The sequence below is a fragment of the Magallana gigas genome, chromosome 2, assembly GCF_963853765.1.
Source record: "Magallana gigas chromosome 2, xbMagGiga1.1, whole genome shotgun sequence".
Taxonomy (NCBI): domain Eukaryota; kingdom Metazoa; phylum Mollusca; class Bivalvia; order Ostreida; family Ostreidae; genus Magallana; species Magallana gigas.
The window spans coordinates 13,252,094-13,271,940 of NC_088854.1; the positions used below are offsets into that span (position 1 = coordinate 13,252,094).

At 33.7% G+C, this 19,847-nt stretch overlaps 1 protein-coding gene across 3 annotated transcripts in view; it reads left to right on the forward strand.

Annotated features, from left to right (window-relative positions):
- Positions 1-19,847, forward strand: part of LOC105338450 (protocadherin-1) — a 40,506-nt gene that overhangs the window by 7,644 nt on the left and 13,015 nt on the right. The window contains exons 1-2 of one of the 3 annotated variants that reach the window (XM_066075087.1): positions 10,243-10,529; positions 15,854-15,985. The gene's annotated coding sequence lies outside the window, so the exon portion shown is untranslated. Of the gene's footprint in view, positions 1-10,242; positions 10,530-15,853; positions 15,986-18,503; positions 18,648-19,847 lie in introns of those variants that run through there. The other 2 variants (XM_066075088.1, XM_066075092.1) reach the window with 2 other exon arrangements.

Sequence of the window (19,847 nt, forward strand, 5' to 3'; positions counted from 1 at the left end):
ATGATTTCCATAAATTTATTCAGTATTTAGAAGATCCTTATCACTAGCTTTTTTTGAAAAAATTCAGACATGAACAGGCTCCAAAACATTGGTATCAATCATGGTGATGGATTGGAGTTCAATCCACAGTATCGATACATTTAATGAATTTTCTGCATCTCTTTTATGTCAAGAATGTTCTACATACATGTATTAGAATAATCAAATCACAATTTTTGGAAGAGCACACAATTCTGATATTCTGGACTGATGAAAAAATATACCTAGCTTGAATTTTTCTTTAAAAAAATTGTCTGCACTGTTCTTTCCATAACATCTAATAGGATTCTTTCACTAATTATGTACATAGAATAAATACAGGTAATTTACTCCTTAAACAAGCGTTTTGAAGCCAATGAAAAATCCTTGGCTCTTTTTTCTATTTATAGTACGTTTTTGGACTGCTCTTGCACTCTTCTTCTTTCTTATTAAGCAATAGGGCTGACAGTTTTATGGCGGGGGATAAGGGGAAATGTCATTTACGGGGAATCTTAGCTATTCTCATCAGCCGCATCATATTCAGGTCTCTCCATTTCATATTCTAATTTTTATTGTTCAGAATCTCCAATCTTTCATTTAATTATAGCGTATAGGAGCAAGGTGTAGGTATATGGTATCCTGCATGTGTCATTGTGGTTTCTCCACGGATAGGTTTCAGGTAAGAATTAAGAATTGCCGTATGATTCGGCCAAATAGTCACGACATGACAGTGGTGTTCCATGGGATACACGCCACTCTGTAACCCATCCGTCATGAGGGAGATGGGCCAGCGATATTTTACAGTGCCCTCCACCGACACCCTGAATCAGGGTGTTACGATAGGGTTACCAATAGTCCCAGCCCTAGCTTTGTGAACAGTGGGGGGAGGTCAAACAATTTTACACATATCTTTTGTCACACTAAATATTTACCATTATCAGGTAATCAGATACACTAATTGGTCTTCATAGGCAGTCTACAGTGGAGAAAGTTAGTCAAGGTTCACTCTGGTAAATGGATGATGAAGGTGTTTTTATAGAGTTTCATATTATTTATTTTTCTTGCAAGCATGCAGATCTTTAACTTAATTAAGTATGGTATTTAAAGAATATAAAACCATTAGAATTCCTGGCATTTTAAGGTCAGATACTGACTGAACCAGGAAAAAATCAAATGAAACTACCCTGTGTAGTAAGATGGAATTGTGTTATTATCTTGTTGTACATGCATGCATCTAGTGACACTAAGTACAATGCAAAGCTAAGTGATTATTAAACAAATGGATATGAATCAAATTTTGCCAATTAGAGACTTTACATAGAAGAGATTGTTCTGTGCATTGATAAAGGCATCCACCTAGTCCTTGAGGATGACACTTCTGTATGACAACCATTAGAATTTATGTGCAGTCTGATGGCAGGTGCTTGTTCCTACTGATTGATGTTGGCAATGCTGTCTACAGGAGCTGATCTGTTCCACATTGTAAAGTGTTGTCATTGACAACTTTCCTGTTTGTCTTTTTCCTGAGACACATGCATTTATTGTGTAATGCAGTGGGGATGTAGTTATGGTGGTGAAATTGAGTAATTATCATTCCTAGGTGGTCCTAATGACTGAGAAAACTCTGTGACCCTCTCTCTCATCCAGTCATGATAAATATGGTGTCAGATGCAATTTCTGTGCGCGATTTGATGTCTTCTAATTTCAATTTGGGAAAACCAATTCAAAATCAATAATTTATCAAGGTCAATTAGATTTTACAAGGCATTTCTTCATTTTTCTCCCCATAATAACAATTATTGATTTTGAAATGTGAAAAAAGGAACATCTTTGAAGTTTGGTATTGAAGGCTGGTGTATGTTGCATATGAACAATTTCACTTTGCTGTTAAATGCGAGTAAGAGCTTGATTGGCTTGTGCAAACACTTGTTACACAGGGACGGCCTTTACAGGGCTTGTTCTATCAATTGATCAGTGTCTCTTTTGCTTTGTCACTTATGGTTCTTCTCATCCTTCCTTTTCTTTTTTAATTTTATGAAACCTTGTGAATAGACCAACCAAGTTTAAAAAAAAAAAATTGAAATTGAGTCTGTCACGGGCGTTTAAACACGTTGTACTTGGTCATGGTCTCTGATATTTCTCCAAAAGAAGGGTTTACCGAAAAACAGCAAAAGCGAAAAGTTGGTATTGAGATGCACCCAGGCATAGGCTTGATCGGGTCCATCAAGGATCTTCAGATTTGAATGATATGATATTCCATCAAATTTATCGGGTTTATTATTTTGTATGCAAATTTCAGTACTCTGTTTATTAAATTCACTTTCTGCCTTTTCATGGGGCTTTTCCTTTCAATTACTTTCATTTTAATGTAAATTCTAGTTTACAAGAGATGAGGTTCTCCCCTTTTTTTGAGCGGCCTAAAATTAGCCCGAGTGTTGTGTGAGGATTTTTGATAAGATATCCATCTATCACGGCTAATAATGGAGAAAATGATGAACCGCTTCTTTGATCTATTCATTTAAAGGTGTTCGTGACAAATGAAAATGGCTAACCTACTGAAGTTTACATTTATTTTCCAACATAAAACCGGCAGTTTGGGCGTAACATGGCACATTTACCTCTCCTTATACTTTCTTCTCTGCAACGATTTTTTGCCTTTTTATGGCCAGGTTATTTTTATTTGAATGTTCGACCGTTTTTCTGTGTGTTCTGTATGAATATTTTTTTTGGCATCATTAAGTTATAAATTTATGCAGACTACAGTTTATGGTAAAAATTTAATGTGTGAGAGTGTTCATGGTTGTTTGGACATAAATTAACTCAAGATGAAAATTGATAACAGTGAAAATTAATTATCTGAGGCAAAAAAAAAAGAAGATGATTTATTTTCAATGACCGATATTTTTTGGTCCTTTGATTTAACATGTATAACTGTGAAGTAACATGCATTTGATGACAGAGACATTGTCCTGATGTGGTTACTATGTCCTGTGTCCCAACAACAAACCATTGTTCTGGGGTGAGATGTTAATACATAAACCAGGACATCAATCTGAGGGATAATAGCCATTACCTGCCTCCCCAGCTAACTGACCAGGGTCAATCGGGCTTCAGGTGAGGAATGAAAGAAGATCAATTTACCTATTAAACACCTTCACTGGCAATCCCACAATTTGTAAGGAGCTGTCCAAAGGAGCACAAAAAGTTACATTGTTATCAAAATCGGCTTTTTTCATGCATTAAGCTGTATACTGGAAATTAATAATTTATTAGTCACCCAGTATTCTCTTCTGTGCCAGCTACTGACTTGCCATGTATGGGGTCATTTCTGTGTGCTCGCTGGTCAGAGTCTGATAAATGCAATATGTCAGCTTTAAGCCTGCGACAGCTGAGGCTCATCTCCCCATTGTTGGTCCGTAGACTTATATTTAAGCAGCTGATGCCGCTATACATAGTCCCAGTGTCATCCATATAGGGTCACCAGCTATCTGCACAGCTCTGTTTTTTCCAACTGTGCATATTATTTCCTCTAAGCAAAATCCCAAACACTTCTGGAGGTTGGTCCTGGTGCTTAAGTCCTCAGACTGTTCCGGGAGTCTTTGACAGGCCTCGGAAACTCCTGCTGAGGAATTGCAAATTAAAACTTTCTGATCTCAGAACTGTGTGCTTGAAAGGCTGTTTAAGGAGAAATAATGCAGGTGGTTGTGAACAAGCTCCTAAAGGAAGCAACTGAACTATTCATAAGTAGGAGTTGACAGGTATTATAGCATATGAGTTGTCTATATTAGGAACTTGTATTGGCCACACATCATAAGATGCAATCAAACAGCAGGAAACAACATCAGATGTTCAACAAGCTACAACATTTGGTTTTTTATCTTGAGAGCAAAGTTAATGTCAGTCTTGTTTCTAATGAGACTGGCTGTCAATATACCTTTGATGAGAATTTTAATGGTTTAAAAAGAGGATTAAATGAATAGATTGATCTGATACTACTTTGTGTAGAATAAAACATTTACTATTAGTATATCAATATATGATCACTAGCTGATATTGAGTCCCCTTTGATCTGAAATATGTAGTTTCAGTCTAAACTGTGTGAAGAAAATTCTGTTATGAATACCTACTAATGGCTGTTCGATATTAATAGTTATATTTGGAGGGAAAGTGAAATACGTTTTGTACCTGTAGTAAGTGTGCATTACCCTGTGGTCAAAAGTCAACCTTTGATGTTATAGCTAGATTTGAGATTTCCTGCTTTACTGGTTACTATGACATTGGTATTAACTGTTTGACTATCTGGCCGTGGTGTAAATGGAATTTTGTCCACAGGGCGCCATATTTGGATCCAGATTTTCATCTGATAAAGTGAGATGGTTAATGGGACATTTTGATTTATACTAATATATTGCTGTGACTTTCTGATACATTCACAATGTCATCTACCTAAGTATCAATTGTAACCATACATAGTGTTTATTCCATCAACAAATACAGTTTTGCCCCATGAGTTTTCAGCATATCAATATTGCATGTCAAGCTGCCATTTGCACTGACAGTTGCATGATTTTTTAAGATAAAAAACAAAAGTAGTTCTTGTAGTTTAAATTCAGGAGATAGTTCCAGTATTGAAGTATAAATGATGACATCAGATTGATAGATTTGTCCTGTAATTAGGTATGAGTTGTTAGACAGCAGACCTGAGTGGTGTAATCTTGTCATCTGTGTGGGTAACACTGGCCCACAGATCCCTACCCCGGGGCACCAGCTGCTCAGCCTCACCGTGCAGGCTGCATAATCCCGTCCACAGGCTCAAGGCAGCACTCATAATTAATCTTTGTATAACGATATTCATAACCGTCACAAATGGCAAAATTATTAATTAATTTCTTTTCTCTATTATGACTTTGCATATTGTAAGTTTTAATTTGTATTGGGCAATACAGCTTTGAAGTATTTATGGTGTGATTAGAAACACAATTTCTAGTGGCTTTTGGGGTAAAGGAACAGTTAGTTTATATGTGAATTTGATTTCTAAAAACTTATAAAGAACTTGTGTCTGTTGTGATTTGGATTATTTTGTTTGTCTCTGAATCAAAACATTTTAAAATCAAATAGACAGAGAGCTAGAAAAATAGTTCAATTTTTGCAAAAATAGGGGGAACTTCCCTATTGTATATTTAGTTATCAATTACAGATGAATCAGTGAAGTCATTGCAATGAGTTGTCAAATGAAATTGTTTTTCTCCATATGGAAAAATGAAGGAAGAGCGCAAAGGTGTGGTCCATTTTATTTCTTTGACCTTTGGATGAAGCAAGAGAGACCTTTATATACCTATATATATATCTCTTAACCTGTTCTTGAATTAATTTTCTCCTCTCTGTGAAATATACCTACTTAATAAATTTGCAGGTGTCACAGGTTAAATGTACATGGTGAGTGTATTATCAATGGTTTCTCATACTCATTAGCAGCAGTGGTGGCACTGTATAATGTAGAGTATCTCCTGCCCCTTGATGGCTCAAAACTGACCATGCAGCCCCAGGGTGGTGATTTTTATCAGTCGGACACTGGACAATGTCAGGTAGATAAATTGAACCACAGGACAGCAACACTGGTTTTCTTGTCTTACCTGTTGTGTTCATTAATTTCTAATCCTTGGTGTATACCCTTGTTAGAATTATTAATGAATCGGGGTGTTGGGTTTTTTACTCTTGGTCTGTGTGAACATGAGAATGTCAATTGTGTCCCATTAATTTCCCCTCCTGTTAGCGATCACACATTAACAATCATTTTGTGTCAATTCCATGATTTAATTAGTTTGTTTACAGACGTATTACCTATGCATGCCGCCATTGTTAACACAAATACTCCACCATTCTTGTCTTTTATAAGTACAAGTAAAATAAAATTGAATTTGTAATTTTCTTTATTACAAATCAAATATTGATGTCAATTCTTTATAAAAGGTAAGAAGATTGTAAGTCTTGCAATCCTAAGTTTATTTATTATTGGTAAAGTGAAATCTGGTGTCTATAAGTTTTGTTATTATCTTGATAACAAGATAACATTTTTTGTAAAATTGTATTTTTCTTCCCATGTAATAATAGCCTACATGTACATCCTAACTGTTGACTTAGTGTCACCGGGCTAAAACAGTGTTATCTGGCCAGAATCAGCTTCACATATTTGTAACCAATAAAACTCTCTGTTTGCCAGAGGTTGCAAAGTCCCTGAGAGCTATAGTCTGAACAATTTTACAATGGTCCATCACAGCTTGACAAGAGGAAGTACTTTTTCAAGGAACTTTTGGTAATTTGACTGTAGACTTGTTTTGAGACAAGTTGGGATTTTTATTTTGGCAGTTTCTTTTAGATTTTATATGATTGTATTTTATTGGAATTTACTTTAAAAAGCAATTTCTGTTTTGTGGATATGGAAAATATATAAAAGCTGGTAGGTATAAAAATGTAATTTTTATACATTGTATGCAGTGTATTTAGTTTAGTGTATGAAACAAGGTACATCATTAACTTTATACTTAAATTTTAAACTAATTTTAAGCTATAATGAGGTTAATTGTATTTCGCCAGTTCATAAACTTTTTGTATAATGTACCTATTTTTATGTTACAACACTATCAGAGGTAAATTAGGTTTGATTGTTTATAAGAAGTGACATCTGGCTTAAAACTCTTTGTTATGGTTTATCTATAATAATTGATCGCAAACATCAATATGATAAAGATTTGTGCACTATTAACCTTTGTCATAAGTTCATGTACCTTATTGTTTTGCAAAGAGCATCTCTTGGAAATTGTGTTTAGTTATTTTAGAAGTGACTGGCGTGCATTGTTGTTCCAATAGACCCTTTCGCAGTAACTGCGGTACTGCTCTCTTGCAGGGCAAATTGATATTTTTTCCCAAAGTTTTAGTAAATAGATAATTAAATGACGTAAATGGAACTACTGACATTGCGTCATATTTCACCGAAATGAGTCATTTTGCCCTGCAAAAAACCAGTACCGCAGTTACCGTGTAAGGGTCTATGAAAACCTAAGAATTATAAAGGTGGATGGCTGCACTGTTACTAGTAAATCCTGCAGTGTCATATATGGCTATCTTCTAAGCCATCTTAACTTGTATGTCCAGGTGAAGTTGCAGGAACCATTTAGCAACTCATTCTGGTGTGACTAATGTTGCTCTGCCTATTTGTCTACGGTTAGCTTGCTGTCTTAGCCATTGTGTCATGCACATTAACTTGATTGCATATTGATATTGGGATCAGCTATCCTGGTTTCTGCAGGGTTTTCTCTGTGTTCCTGATAACCATTACCTCAGGTGATTTTGCTCTGTTTCACAAATTACTGCTGATGGTCAGTTCTAGATGTGACTCCCTTGGGAGATAACTAGACTCAGACCTATTAATATTCTGTTTATTGAGGTAGTACAATATGAGAGAGAGAGAGAGAGAGAGAGAGAGAGAGAGAGAGAGAGAGAGAGAGAGAGAGCTAATTTATGTGAATTTCTATTTGAAATTGTAATTCATAATTGAAAAGCGTGAATTTACAATCTTTAAAGAATTAACCATTAATTATTTACTTGAAGATTGATTTTTAATGGTCTGAAACTTGTTAATTCCTGTTATAGTATGCCTTTCTTTACTTAATTGAAATATTCGATCCTTGAAATGAAAACAGAGAGTGAAAACCTGACTTAATTGAAATTAGGTGTCATTTTTTATTAGCATTTTAAAAAAAACTTTGATATTAATTTGTACAAATTAAAACTACATCATAGGATGTGTCATACATTGGGAACAAGAAAGGAGAGATTTGGTCACTGAAGTGCAGGGATCCTATGTCAACATCTAACAATGAAATGAACCTGTTTCACCTTCATTGAGGCATTTGTGGAGGTCCTTTACAAGTTATTTTTTGCGAAATATTGTTAGTTTGTTTGCAGATATTTTCACAAAAACTCCCCCTTGCATTGTCGGTTTAAACATTTGCTCATTTAACTTGATTCTACATTTCAAAGACAGAAATTGTGTGCACAGGGTTGAGACGTATTGGAAATTTTGGGGAGTATCACCTCTATGAATTTTTCCTTACGTGTATTATTCAGCATTTTAAAAAAGATTAGATTTAAATTATCTATGTGAAAAAATTATGAATTGATATTTTTTTAAAAATGAAAATAATCTTGCCACCGATATCTTACTTGGAGTTGAAGGCATGCAGACATGTATTTTGGTTTTGTTTTTTTTCATTTTAAAGAAACACAACACTGGCTTGTGGGCTAAATCATCTATCATATGGTGTTCTTAATGCTTCCTGTGCATGATTTTTATACATTCATTCATTATTTAGAAATTTAAAAACTCTTTCGATTCAGATGACATTATTAGCCTAGTTCTCAATATGTTGCCATATTATTTCACAACTCAGTTCTATTTACTCAGAAACCAATACTGTCTGAGCAAAAAAAAAGGGAAAAGGGAAAACTGTTTTTCATGTCTCATTTGTGAAATACTGCGTAAAGAAAAACCTTTGAAAGGAATCGATCATTTTTGTTTTAACATTGGTCTATTTTTTCTGTGGTAATTGGTCTTAAAAGTTTGGTTTTTCTATTTAATGGTACAGACTTGTAGATGGTTATCTCCCTTTTGTCCAGGGGAGATAATTCTATCCCAGACTTATTAGCAGTAGGAAGCTCTTTTCATCTTTGTTTTTCTCTGGATCATAAAGTTTTAAATGTCCATTGGTGGATAGATTCTAACTTTGTAAATAAGTCAACAAGATTGTTTATCAGCAATGTTACATAATTTAAAACTTTTTAATGTTGTCTGTAGACAAACATCATTGTTGCCGTATTGCATCAACATATATCAGTTTGAATGCCATTGTTTAGATTGAATGTTTGAGTGTGAAAGTTTTCAATTTTATCCTTTAAATATGTGACAAATGTCAGGTACAAATTGTGTACTAATCTTTTATATCTTGCTAAAAATCTCAGCCATTAAAAATACTATGTAAAAGCTAGAAACCATTGGTCAAACACGTTTTAAAAGATGATATGTATATGGGTGGCGTATTATATAGACCAGCCATTTTCATTCTGACTGCACCAGTTAATTGCATTGTGGAGACTGTATGCTGGTGCAATATGTCTTGATTTCATAGTAATGTAACAAATTAGTTGATTTATGTAAGAAAAGGAGGAAAGCAAATGATCTGTGGCTTTAATTTTGCGATGTTTATGAGGCAACATTTAAGAACATAATCTGACATTTTTTTAATGCCAGCAATTACACACTCGACTGCAAGTTTAAATCACTTTTTTATTAACAGGTAGAATTCATAAGAGTGTCGGAGAGAGAGAAAAAATCAGAAGGCTTAGAGTCCTAGACTAAGAAAGATTTTGTTAGATATATTAGATTCAAATTTTTTGGGCCATTTTAGCAGGAGAAATATAGAATTAGCTCTGGGTTTTTGGTGTTTTTTTTATTAAAAACAAGTTGAAAAAGAAGCTATATACACTTATTTAATTTAATATTTGAGTGATATGGAATAATTGACCCATTAATCTGTTTCTTTGGTATCCTATACATGTACTGACTCTCTTGATATGTTCAAAAGTAGTTGGTCATCTGGAATTTCGGTGTAGCAAACTTCCATCATGGAGAAACCGTATAAGTGGACAGCGAGAGCCTTGTTTTTCTTGTTGAAGAAGCAACTTTTCGATGTCAGAAAGCAAATTAAAATCCGAATTTGCAATAAAAAGAAGGATTACGATGGGCATTTGATGTGCCATACAATGTAGATTGGTCTTGTTAACAGAAATCCTATTAGATTGGAGGATTGGAAATTTGACAGGGCAAGAAAGAATCCTATTATTGCTCTCTGTCATCCTATGGTTTCATTGCACGATTCTTGAATGTCTTTCATACCGCTTGACCTGCATGGTCACATGACTTGATCCGGGAGATAGCTGCAGCCCATGGTGGTCAATGGATGGGTCCCTGCCCCCTGGTGATCTAAGTTTAAAAGCCTGAACTTTTCAGGAGTGATTCTGAATGCAAGATAGAGAGAGAAAAAAGCTTAGAGCAGCCTAAGGCGGGAAGTTAGTGGAGTGTGTCGAAAAGGCGGAGCTTATGATATTCTGCTAACAATTGAAGTGTCAGAGAAAGTACATTGTGATTTCTATTACTATCAGGTATTGTTGTCGGTATGGATCACGTATAAACAGTTAGTGCAGTGTAGAAATACTACCATTTGATTACATGTTGATTAATTGTAAAAGTGATTGTCTGGTATTGCGGAGAATTATTGAATCGTCCCGGAACATTATTGGCGGTGATTTTAAGTGTGTTGAATATATTTTTCTCCCTCTGCAACAGGGAAGATCAAGATTTTTAAATTGCAAGACAGAAGATAGAATTTCTAAGGCTAAAATACTGTGGTGACAAAACTGTTTATTCTATTTTGGAGCTATAAAAAAATCTGAGGGTAAGTTTTAAACTTTAATAAAAATGAATAAATTGTCAACCTGAAACACAACTGATTAGATTTTATCGAGCTCTTATCGCAGTTTCTTATTTTGACTCGTGTTTGCTGACAGTTTTTGTGCTTCATTGATATATTAAAATGCCGTCAAGGGTAGATATACCTTTAACTTCATAAAGTGAGTTTTGTCCAGCCTGCCAATTTTGAGTTTGATATCAGCTATATCAGGTGGAAAATTGCGCTATAATTATATTGCTGATTGCAAAACCTGTCTCCTTTTAAACGTCTGCAAGTTTGACACACATTGACATCAAATTTTTGATTTCAAATTGATTTTTTCTTGGTGATGAAATGGAGGACCTTGCTTTTTTTTTCACAATGTGGTGATAGTGTTTTGATTTTCTGGTGAGGTCATTTTGTAAGGAATCGTAAATGCAGGTCAGTGAGTCAACAGTTTGATATTTTTTATGGTGAATATTTGTTTATTATTATACACTTTGTAGCTACTATAACAGTGATTTATTACTTGGATATGTGTGAATTTATCACCTCTGTCATAATTTTACAGCCAAATATGATAAACCACATCTGAATTAACTCCAGTATTTAACCTTCGTTATCAAAATTACACAAAAATGGAGTCCTATTTTGCTTTTTTTTTTAATTAATGTTTGCATGTAAAAGTTTACTTTAATTTGCCCATTTCCTACATTGAAATTAATGTGTATTTATTATGAATGTTCTAAATTTTATATAATTCTTTTTATATACATGCATATATCTAACAGTATCACTTTATATTAATTAGAGTTACTGCTTAAGGGTCCCATTTTGTTTTCTACAATTGAAATGGAAGAGTGTATCTGATCAATATATCCAAGGCGTAGATGATATTTGTAAGGGTCTATGTTTATTTCATTCTGTTGCTCAATTTCCACCTGCTTGCTTGTCTAACATAACTATAGCTCAGTGTTTCAGTTATTTGGTAAGCTCTCATTATATTTTCCTTTGAATTAAGGTCTGAGAAAAATCCACATGCATGAAAAGTGGAAGTTTGGTTTTCAGTGGTCATTTCAGTATTTAGGGTCTAAACAAACTGAACTTGGTCAACAGCGAACCATTGATTTTCTGACCTGTTTATTGTTGTTCGTTTCAGTGTACGATTGAGTAAATATTGAGAATTGTGACACAATGGGGTCTCAAAAAATGCCCTCTCCATCAATATTTGTGCTGGCTAAACACCCGAACAAAATGTATCCAGAAGTATGGACGCCACATAATTAAGACTGGACCAAGTGCATAGAACTAGCTTCACGCACCTGTCGCTATGTCTTTTCATTGGTTCAGAAGTTTTTACCACTTTAAAAAAAATCAATGGAGAGGGATGAGTTGAGATATGAAATTGATCATTTTTGATGAGAAGTAATGTTGAGATAATAAACTTTGGCCAATACTCTCATACCTTTATCACTCTGCTTTACAAATATTCCATGTTGAGTTTTCGGATGCCTTATTTGTTAAATGTCAGAAATTGTATTTAAATGGATTGTCGGATTACAGTAGATTCATCTTGTGGTTTTTTCATTTTCAAATGGAAAGATATCAAATTTCTCCTGTTAGAAGAAATGAAGTTTAATTGTGTCAGAAATATTAAATTAATAATGTCTTTTAAATCCCTGAGTTTTAAGAGAATGAAAATATATTTGCTGCTCAATATGAAATATAAGTCCTGTGCTCCGTCGGAGATCTGTTATTGTTATGTCATTTGGAAAATTTTTGAGCTGTTTTTTGTTTGATTTTGCCATTTTTCATCCAATGTAATTTCACAGTGGTAAGTTTGCTATATTGAATTTTTTATATCCCTTTAATTAAATTTGTAATTAGTTTGCCCTCTTGAACCAAATAAAAAGGATATTAGAAAACACCATGTTATCCTTTTCTCACTTCAAGCGAGAAATAAAATAAATGAACAGAGAATAGGCATATGCATCTGCGCAGTTCAAGTAGTGTTGCGACATAACATGAACTGAATCATGATACACAACAGTGCTTGGTGGAATGAAAACTGGAGAAATATTTGTATTTAGCGGATGTTTAATTTACTCACCATTTTCAGGATTTAGATCTTGACCTGTATCTGTACAAAAACCCATGACAAGTTTTTTTTTTTCTTTTTCTTCAACAACCCAGGTGCAATATACGGGCTGACAGAATCTCAAGGATTACTCCAACACTTGAGTTGGTGATATTTTATGAAAAAAAATTCTTTTAGATTGGCTGGCACATGATGAACACAATATACAATGCTTTCATTTTTTGAACGGCTTAATTTGACATAGCAAGGTACTTCAGTTTTTGTTCACCATTTCTATAGTTTCACAATCTTGAGATACAAGAAAAAAGATTTGGCAAACATTCCTGAAACATATATGGGTATTTCTAACTTTTGATCCTTGCAGCCTTCCAAAAATAAAGCCAATCTTCTCAACACAGAATAGACATTATAACCAAATAATAAATCTCAATTCAGTTAGTTAATGAAAAAATTTAATGGTCAATCTAGAATTCAGGGTTTTTTTTAACTTTTACATAACTGAATTAGATTTGATTAATGTTGAGTAGTTGCTTAAGGTGGGGTATAGAAATGATAGCACTTGATTCCCATGATGTACTCAGAAAGGAGTACTGGATTTAATCGAGATTCTTTTGGAAAATATTGGACTACCCAGGTTAATATTGTTTGTGAAACCTGTCAGAATGAGCTCAATCTTCTGACTGAAATGAAACTTGTGATCAAGTGTCCGTCGAGACTTTTGGGGTTTTTAAGTCCTATCTTACAACAGTGGACGTAATGTCCTCATAATTAGACCACGGATTTAAATCAAGAAAACACTTACCTCCACAAGTTGTTCGAGAAGTCGTTGGGGATTTTGTTTGAAAAGTCAAGGACTCCGTGAATTTATAGGAGATTTTTTTTATTGAGAAGGAGGAAAACGAAGTGTTGAGAAAATTTAATTAACTTTATTCACACTTGTCCTTCACATATAAAATATTTTATAAAAAAGACACCTATCTCAAAACACGTAATTTTAAATGATTTAAAAAATTAAACTTTTCAGATCTGTTAATATAAAATTTTGTTCTAGCTGTTATTGTTTTTTTGCATGTGTGAAAATGTTTGTTACATTATTTTTATGAATGGAAAAACTGGCTAAAAGTGGGTTTGTTTTGTTGTTAAAAGGGAGCCATTTAAGGCGGAAAAAAAAATCAAAGGTCCCTAGATGTCTTAATTAAGATACCTATCTGTATTTTGACAGTGGGTAAATTGGAGAGAGGGTAGATATCCTTTAGGCTATTTACAGTTCTCATTGGTTTTTGTGTCAAGCGGATGACCAAACCTTCGCTTGGTAGGGAGTCCATTCATACGGCCCAATCTCGTGAAAAACTCTGATACGCTATATCCTACGAGTGTGTTTGAACCGTAACACAATCTCCGAAAGTCAAGTTTAAATTAAAAATACTTTGTAATGGTTGAAAAAGAGGTTCAACAATTTTTTTTCTTTTTGTATTACATTTGTAATTATTTGTACAAAGCAAGTACATGTATTATCATTTTTCATCTGAAAATCTTCTTGCATAATGAGGGAGATAAATTAGATACACTAGTGGACATCAGCAGACATTTTGCCTTTCAGGTCCCTAACAGTATCTCACCCTGTAATTTTCTGTGTGGAAACATGTAAAATTATGGTGTTTTATCTGATTTTAATCTCCCTTACTTTGTTCTAGGGTGTTTTCCTGGACACCTACCCATTAAGTTACGCCACTGGCCTCACATCTCCCCAACCACAATTACAAATGGCCATTATTGTTATCTCCCCTGCAGTGGGGTCACTAACAAACCAGGAACTAAGAATAGACCACCCTTTACTGTGATGTAGGGTATTCTGTTTTATGTCCTCAAGCTTTTTAGGATATTGTCATGAACTCGAAAAAGAGAGAAGGAGAGAGAGGGGAGGGGAACACATTTGACAAAGGCAAAAAGTTTACTCATTTGTTCGTTCATGACAGAGAAAATAGAATTACCTGTTGATAATTGAATATGACAAATTTGAGAACAATTAAATCTTTGTATACCTAGAGATCAGGTCTAGGTGAATGGTGCTATATGTAGCCTAGTGACGGTGACCAGAGGGCTCCTCCAAATGACCTCCATGTCTGTGTAAAACAAATGAATTCTGTGTAATAAGAAGGCATGTAGCTAAGGCAGGGTGAACCTGGACCTAGGAAAGATCAAAAGGTGTTCCTAATGTCACAGGGAACTGATGGTGGGTCAGGTCTCAGTTTGTTTCCAGGGCTAGTCTATGTAGGGGTAATTTACGAGCATGCATGGTCATAGATTGGTGGAAATGTTTACAGGAGTGTGAAAGTAGTGCCCGTTTATGTTTTCTGTGTTTTTTAGTGTAAGTATAAAGTCAATGATGAATGACAGTTGCAGTATTTTGTACTATCTTGTTGTGCAATGGGTATTTTTAATTAATTGGATTATCGATTCAAACTGAAGTGAGCTGTTTTCAATTTTAAAAAATATTTCATGTCATTGAAGAATTTTTTATTAAATTTTTCATAATTTTTTTAACTTGATCATTACATTTTTTACAAAAATTTTATATTAGTATTAATGATATATATTAATAAAAAAAGTTGATTTTTTTATTATATTTCTTAAATATGAATTGAAAATAAGGTTAATTTTTGTTACCATTTAAAGACATAACCAAAACAAATGATTTATTGCTGTATGTCGTACTTTGTGTGAGGCTCTAGTCTAATAACAAAGCAAAACAACAGTTTAAATCATCACATTTTAAAAAATATAAATTCAAATTTGTGTAATAATATTTTCATAAGAAGTAACAGATATTAAACCTAAGTGAATTGTGGATTAAAGGTTGATTTACAGTGTTTATATAAATCTAGTACTCTATTCATTGAAGTCTTTTTAAAGATATATCCTTTGTAAAAATATTGAAGTAGATTGACTTTATGTGGGTAACAATTTGTCACAATGTTAGGACAAGGAGCCATTAGACTACCAAAAGCACTTTGCGTTAACATTAATTTTTTATTGCGGAAATGTTTTACAGTTGATATATGCTTAATATACGTTAAAAAATGAAGTGTCTTTGAACAGCTCATGTGAAAACGACATGACATTTTCCCTTGTTCACGATTTTATTGCGTCCTTCATTAATAAAGTGTCAGAAGTTTCCTGTCCTTAATTCGGTGAGTGTAAAGGTTTAACTGATGGTACCTCCATTTTTCAGGTAGCCACACGTGTGCCACAGTTCCTGACAGGCCTTGACACACAACAGGACAAGATTAATTCCTCCCTGACAAAACCCAACTGCATGCAAGAAAAATTGGCTCAGTACATCATAATTTTACTATCTTGTCAGGTTTGTATCCAATCTACAAAAATCCAAAACTTTCATTATTTTTTTTTGTGTCTGGGTTTTTATTTAACATAAAGAAATGCTTATATATATATAATACCTTTTATTATATTTTTCCCAAATTTTTGCATGCTTTAAAAACCATCTTTGTCTTGGTAATGTAATCCCAAGTTTTTTGAAAATAATTTAAACAGAGGAATTTAGTAACATTTATTTAACTCTTGTTTGATATTTTCCACAAATGAATGATATTTATTGTATTCATACGATTTTGTTTGGAGAAGGGTCATTAAAATCCTTGATGTAGGGTGTAAAAATCGGAAAGTAAATTTTCTCTCCACTGGAAAATAAACAACCACCTCTTAAGGAGACAAATGATCTGTTTGAGAGGAAGAAAGTCACTCACTTTCTCAAATTTGTCTTGGATTTAAAGGAAGAACTACAAACAGACTCATCAAAGCTTTATGATACAGTGTTAAAATTGGAAACCATTATATGTTAATCCCCTTTTTTTCCTCCATAATTTTAGCTGGTGTTTGTTTCCCTAGTGCCCAGCCCTTTTGGGGCTTAGCGTGGAACTCTTCTGTGGTGTGATGGTCGGGGCTGTTTGTTCTGGTGCCCAGGCTGTATATTTGTATAGATTAGATGATAGAACTTTGTCGGTTGTCTCACTCACCTTAAGGCTAAAACTCAAAAGTTGTTGTAATGTAGGCAAATAGAGGAGAAAGCTTGTGTCAACATCTCTTTGTACTGATTTTACAAATATTTACCAGGACTGTGTAACCCAGCTATTGTTTAGATGTGGTTCTTTGAATCACAAACAACATGGCCCGATCTCTAATCTTGACCATCATTACTCAATTAAGATTATTCAGAATGGTTGGCTACTTAGACATTCATACCCCCTGATCATTAATTGCATAGGTAATTTGTAGTCATTTGGGAATTTGGTCATTATGCCTTGACCAAGCACAGGGATAGAAGATGAAAAGCAAGATCAATGCTTGATAATGAATGGATTAAATTTGGAATGGAAAACAAACAAACAAATACATGGGAGAAGTACTGTATAGGACTGAGCATCAATAGGCACTGTTACATTATACACAGCATGTGCTTCAACAGCTTGTAAGGGAAGCTCCCAACTTTACTACTAGGGAAATAATTCATGGGGTGAGCCTCCCCAGGTAAATCACCTGTGATATTGCATAAATAGAAATTATCTGGACTACTGTCCCCATTTTTGGGATGAACACGGAGATTGTTATTATATGAATAAGGTCAGTTTTATTTATTGTACATTCTAATAATTCCTCTTATATATTTAAATGTTAAAATTGATCAAAACTAAAAAATAATGGTCATTTTTTAAAATGTATATTCTGGTAATTAATTTTTCTGTAATGTTATTTAAAACTAAAGTAAACTAAATATGGAGGGTTTGAGAAAGCACTGTTCAGTTCAGTTCAGAGAAAGCACAAACAAGCTAAAATTGCTTTTAAAGAAGATTCCATAATTTAATTAATTGCTTCAAAGAAAATAACTTTTTGATGCAATTAAACATTGTCAGAAGGATAATTGCTCATCTGTCAAATATTTCTGTATAATTTATTCACACTTGGTTGACTTTCTAATTGGGTATGGTGGCAGAAACACACTATGTATATGTGAATTTTAATTACCTAAATATTACACCTATGTGTGGAAACTGACAATGAAAGACACCTGTCTAAAGGCCAGTCAAAACTGCAGTCAAAGTATATATTCTTTGAGTCTTACCTATTAAAAAAGTTTGCTATATAAAACCTGTTTTTGTAAATGGTTGAATTTTCTTAATAGAAGTTAAAGTGTTGGAAACATACACCTATAATTACGGGAGCAGTAATTACATATTGTCACTATATTTTAATTTGTCTTGGGATAAATATTGAATTGTGGACCTACCGTGACACTGTAATTGAGATATGGAAAATGTAAGGATTCACTGTAATATTGCCACCAGGTATATAAACAAATTTGATATCTACCGAACAGTTTATCTATGAATTAACCCGTTTAAATTAATATCAATTTACTGAAATTTTAACTTAAATTTCTGATTATCTTTTTGAAATCGGACAATAATATACTGTTGTTTTTTTTTGTATTAGTTTGATAAATTTCAAGTGGAACCCACTATGTCAATCACTTCATTCATTTAAATGCTAATAAAGATTGGACCATTGAAATTATTATCTAAACTTCTTAAAATGGGGTTTACTCAGGAATTGATATACCTATTTTTTGATGAATACCAAGCAATCTGGGCGGTCGCAGAGACACATCAGCTTAATACACCACAAAGCCCCTGGACAAACACACATATCACCCTGATTTTCTTGGGAACTTTTACTGGTAGAGATTAAGTAAAAGTAGATTAACTATTACCCAATCGCTGATTAGGGGTCATTGAAATAATGACCAGTAACTGATAGCCTTTTCATTTATAAACATTTGACGGGCAAATGTCACTTTGTTATGTGACGGGGATTTTCTACTGTGTTAGACTCCATCTTTCATGCAGCATGTAGAAACTGTAAGATCCAGCTGGCACTGAACTAATTGCCTGCCTGATTATGTACCGTTCCCTTGTTACATGTATTATTATGGAATTTTGTAAGGCAAGGTACGTACCTTAGTATACTTGTATGCTTTGAATTAGGTCAATGTGGTTTTACCATATTTTGGGAATTTACACATTTGAAAATAATTTATTAAGAGTTATTTCCATATATTTGCAGGAAAAATGATAATTGTCTATTCACATTAAAAAGAAAATGTTAAAAACTTCAAGATTGTTTTAAAATAATTTTCTGCTAAAAATTTTATCATGTTAGTATAGACATGCTAATTATTACTATACATCAGCTTAGACAGGTTGTAAGTGTTCTTATCAGTCGAGGCGAGATTTATGGTTGCTTAGATATCACTTATTCCATGTTAAGAACCTTGACCAGACATTTTTATTCTTCTACATAACTCTTCAGCAATTATTAAGTCTGTCTATCATTTTGCCTATACATGTACCAAATTCTAGTCTTTAAATTTACTATCAACAAAAGATTTGTCTTGAAATTTTCCGAGCTTGGAACAAGCAAAAATCCAAGATAAATTTATTTTGTTTGAGTGGAGTTGATAATTTTTTCATGTCTTGAATATAATGGAATTTTGCACCAAGATTTGGGTCACCATTGTTTGGATATGTAATACACAAGCATGTAAACAAAAAGATTTAAGAGATCAAGATGCCACAATGGTGAAATAGATTGTGGCTTCCATATCTGATATTTTGTATACTCTGGGATTCTCAAGGTTCCAGTGCTGGATTAGGGCTTCTGAGGCAAAATTTGGGATATTCTCAGATGCGATGGATACTTTGTCTCTTTAATAAAAGAAAATATACTTCGTCATACAAGTCTGTTGTGCAGTGGAGCCAAACACTGTGATGCATTCAGTGATGATGTCATGAGCTGATGAAATCAATATTTATAGTCAACATTGGCTACTGCGCTGATGAAGTACGTTTGATAGAAATCTATTTTTCACACCATATGGGAAGTAGGAGGGGCTACTGAAAGATTTATTAGGGTTATGAATATGTAAAGTTGCTGGGAGCTTATATTAATAAAAAAAACTCCTAGGTAACCATCCAATCAGCATCCTTGTTGCATCCTTATTATGATTTCTCCATCATTGATTATGTGCTGCATGGACTTGAAAGCATTATATTCAAAAAGCCAGTATTTCAATATTAATTATGTTCAACCAGTGTAATTTGAATTAATTTCCAGCAGAAAAAAAAATCAATTTTTCTGTGTATGAAAAC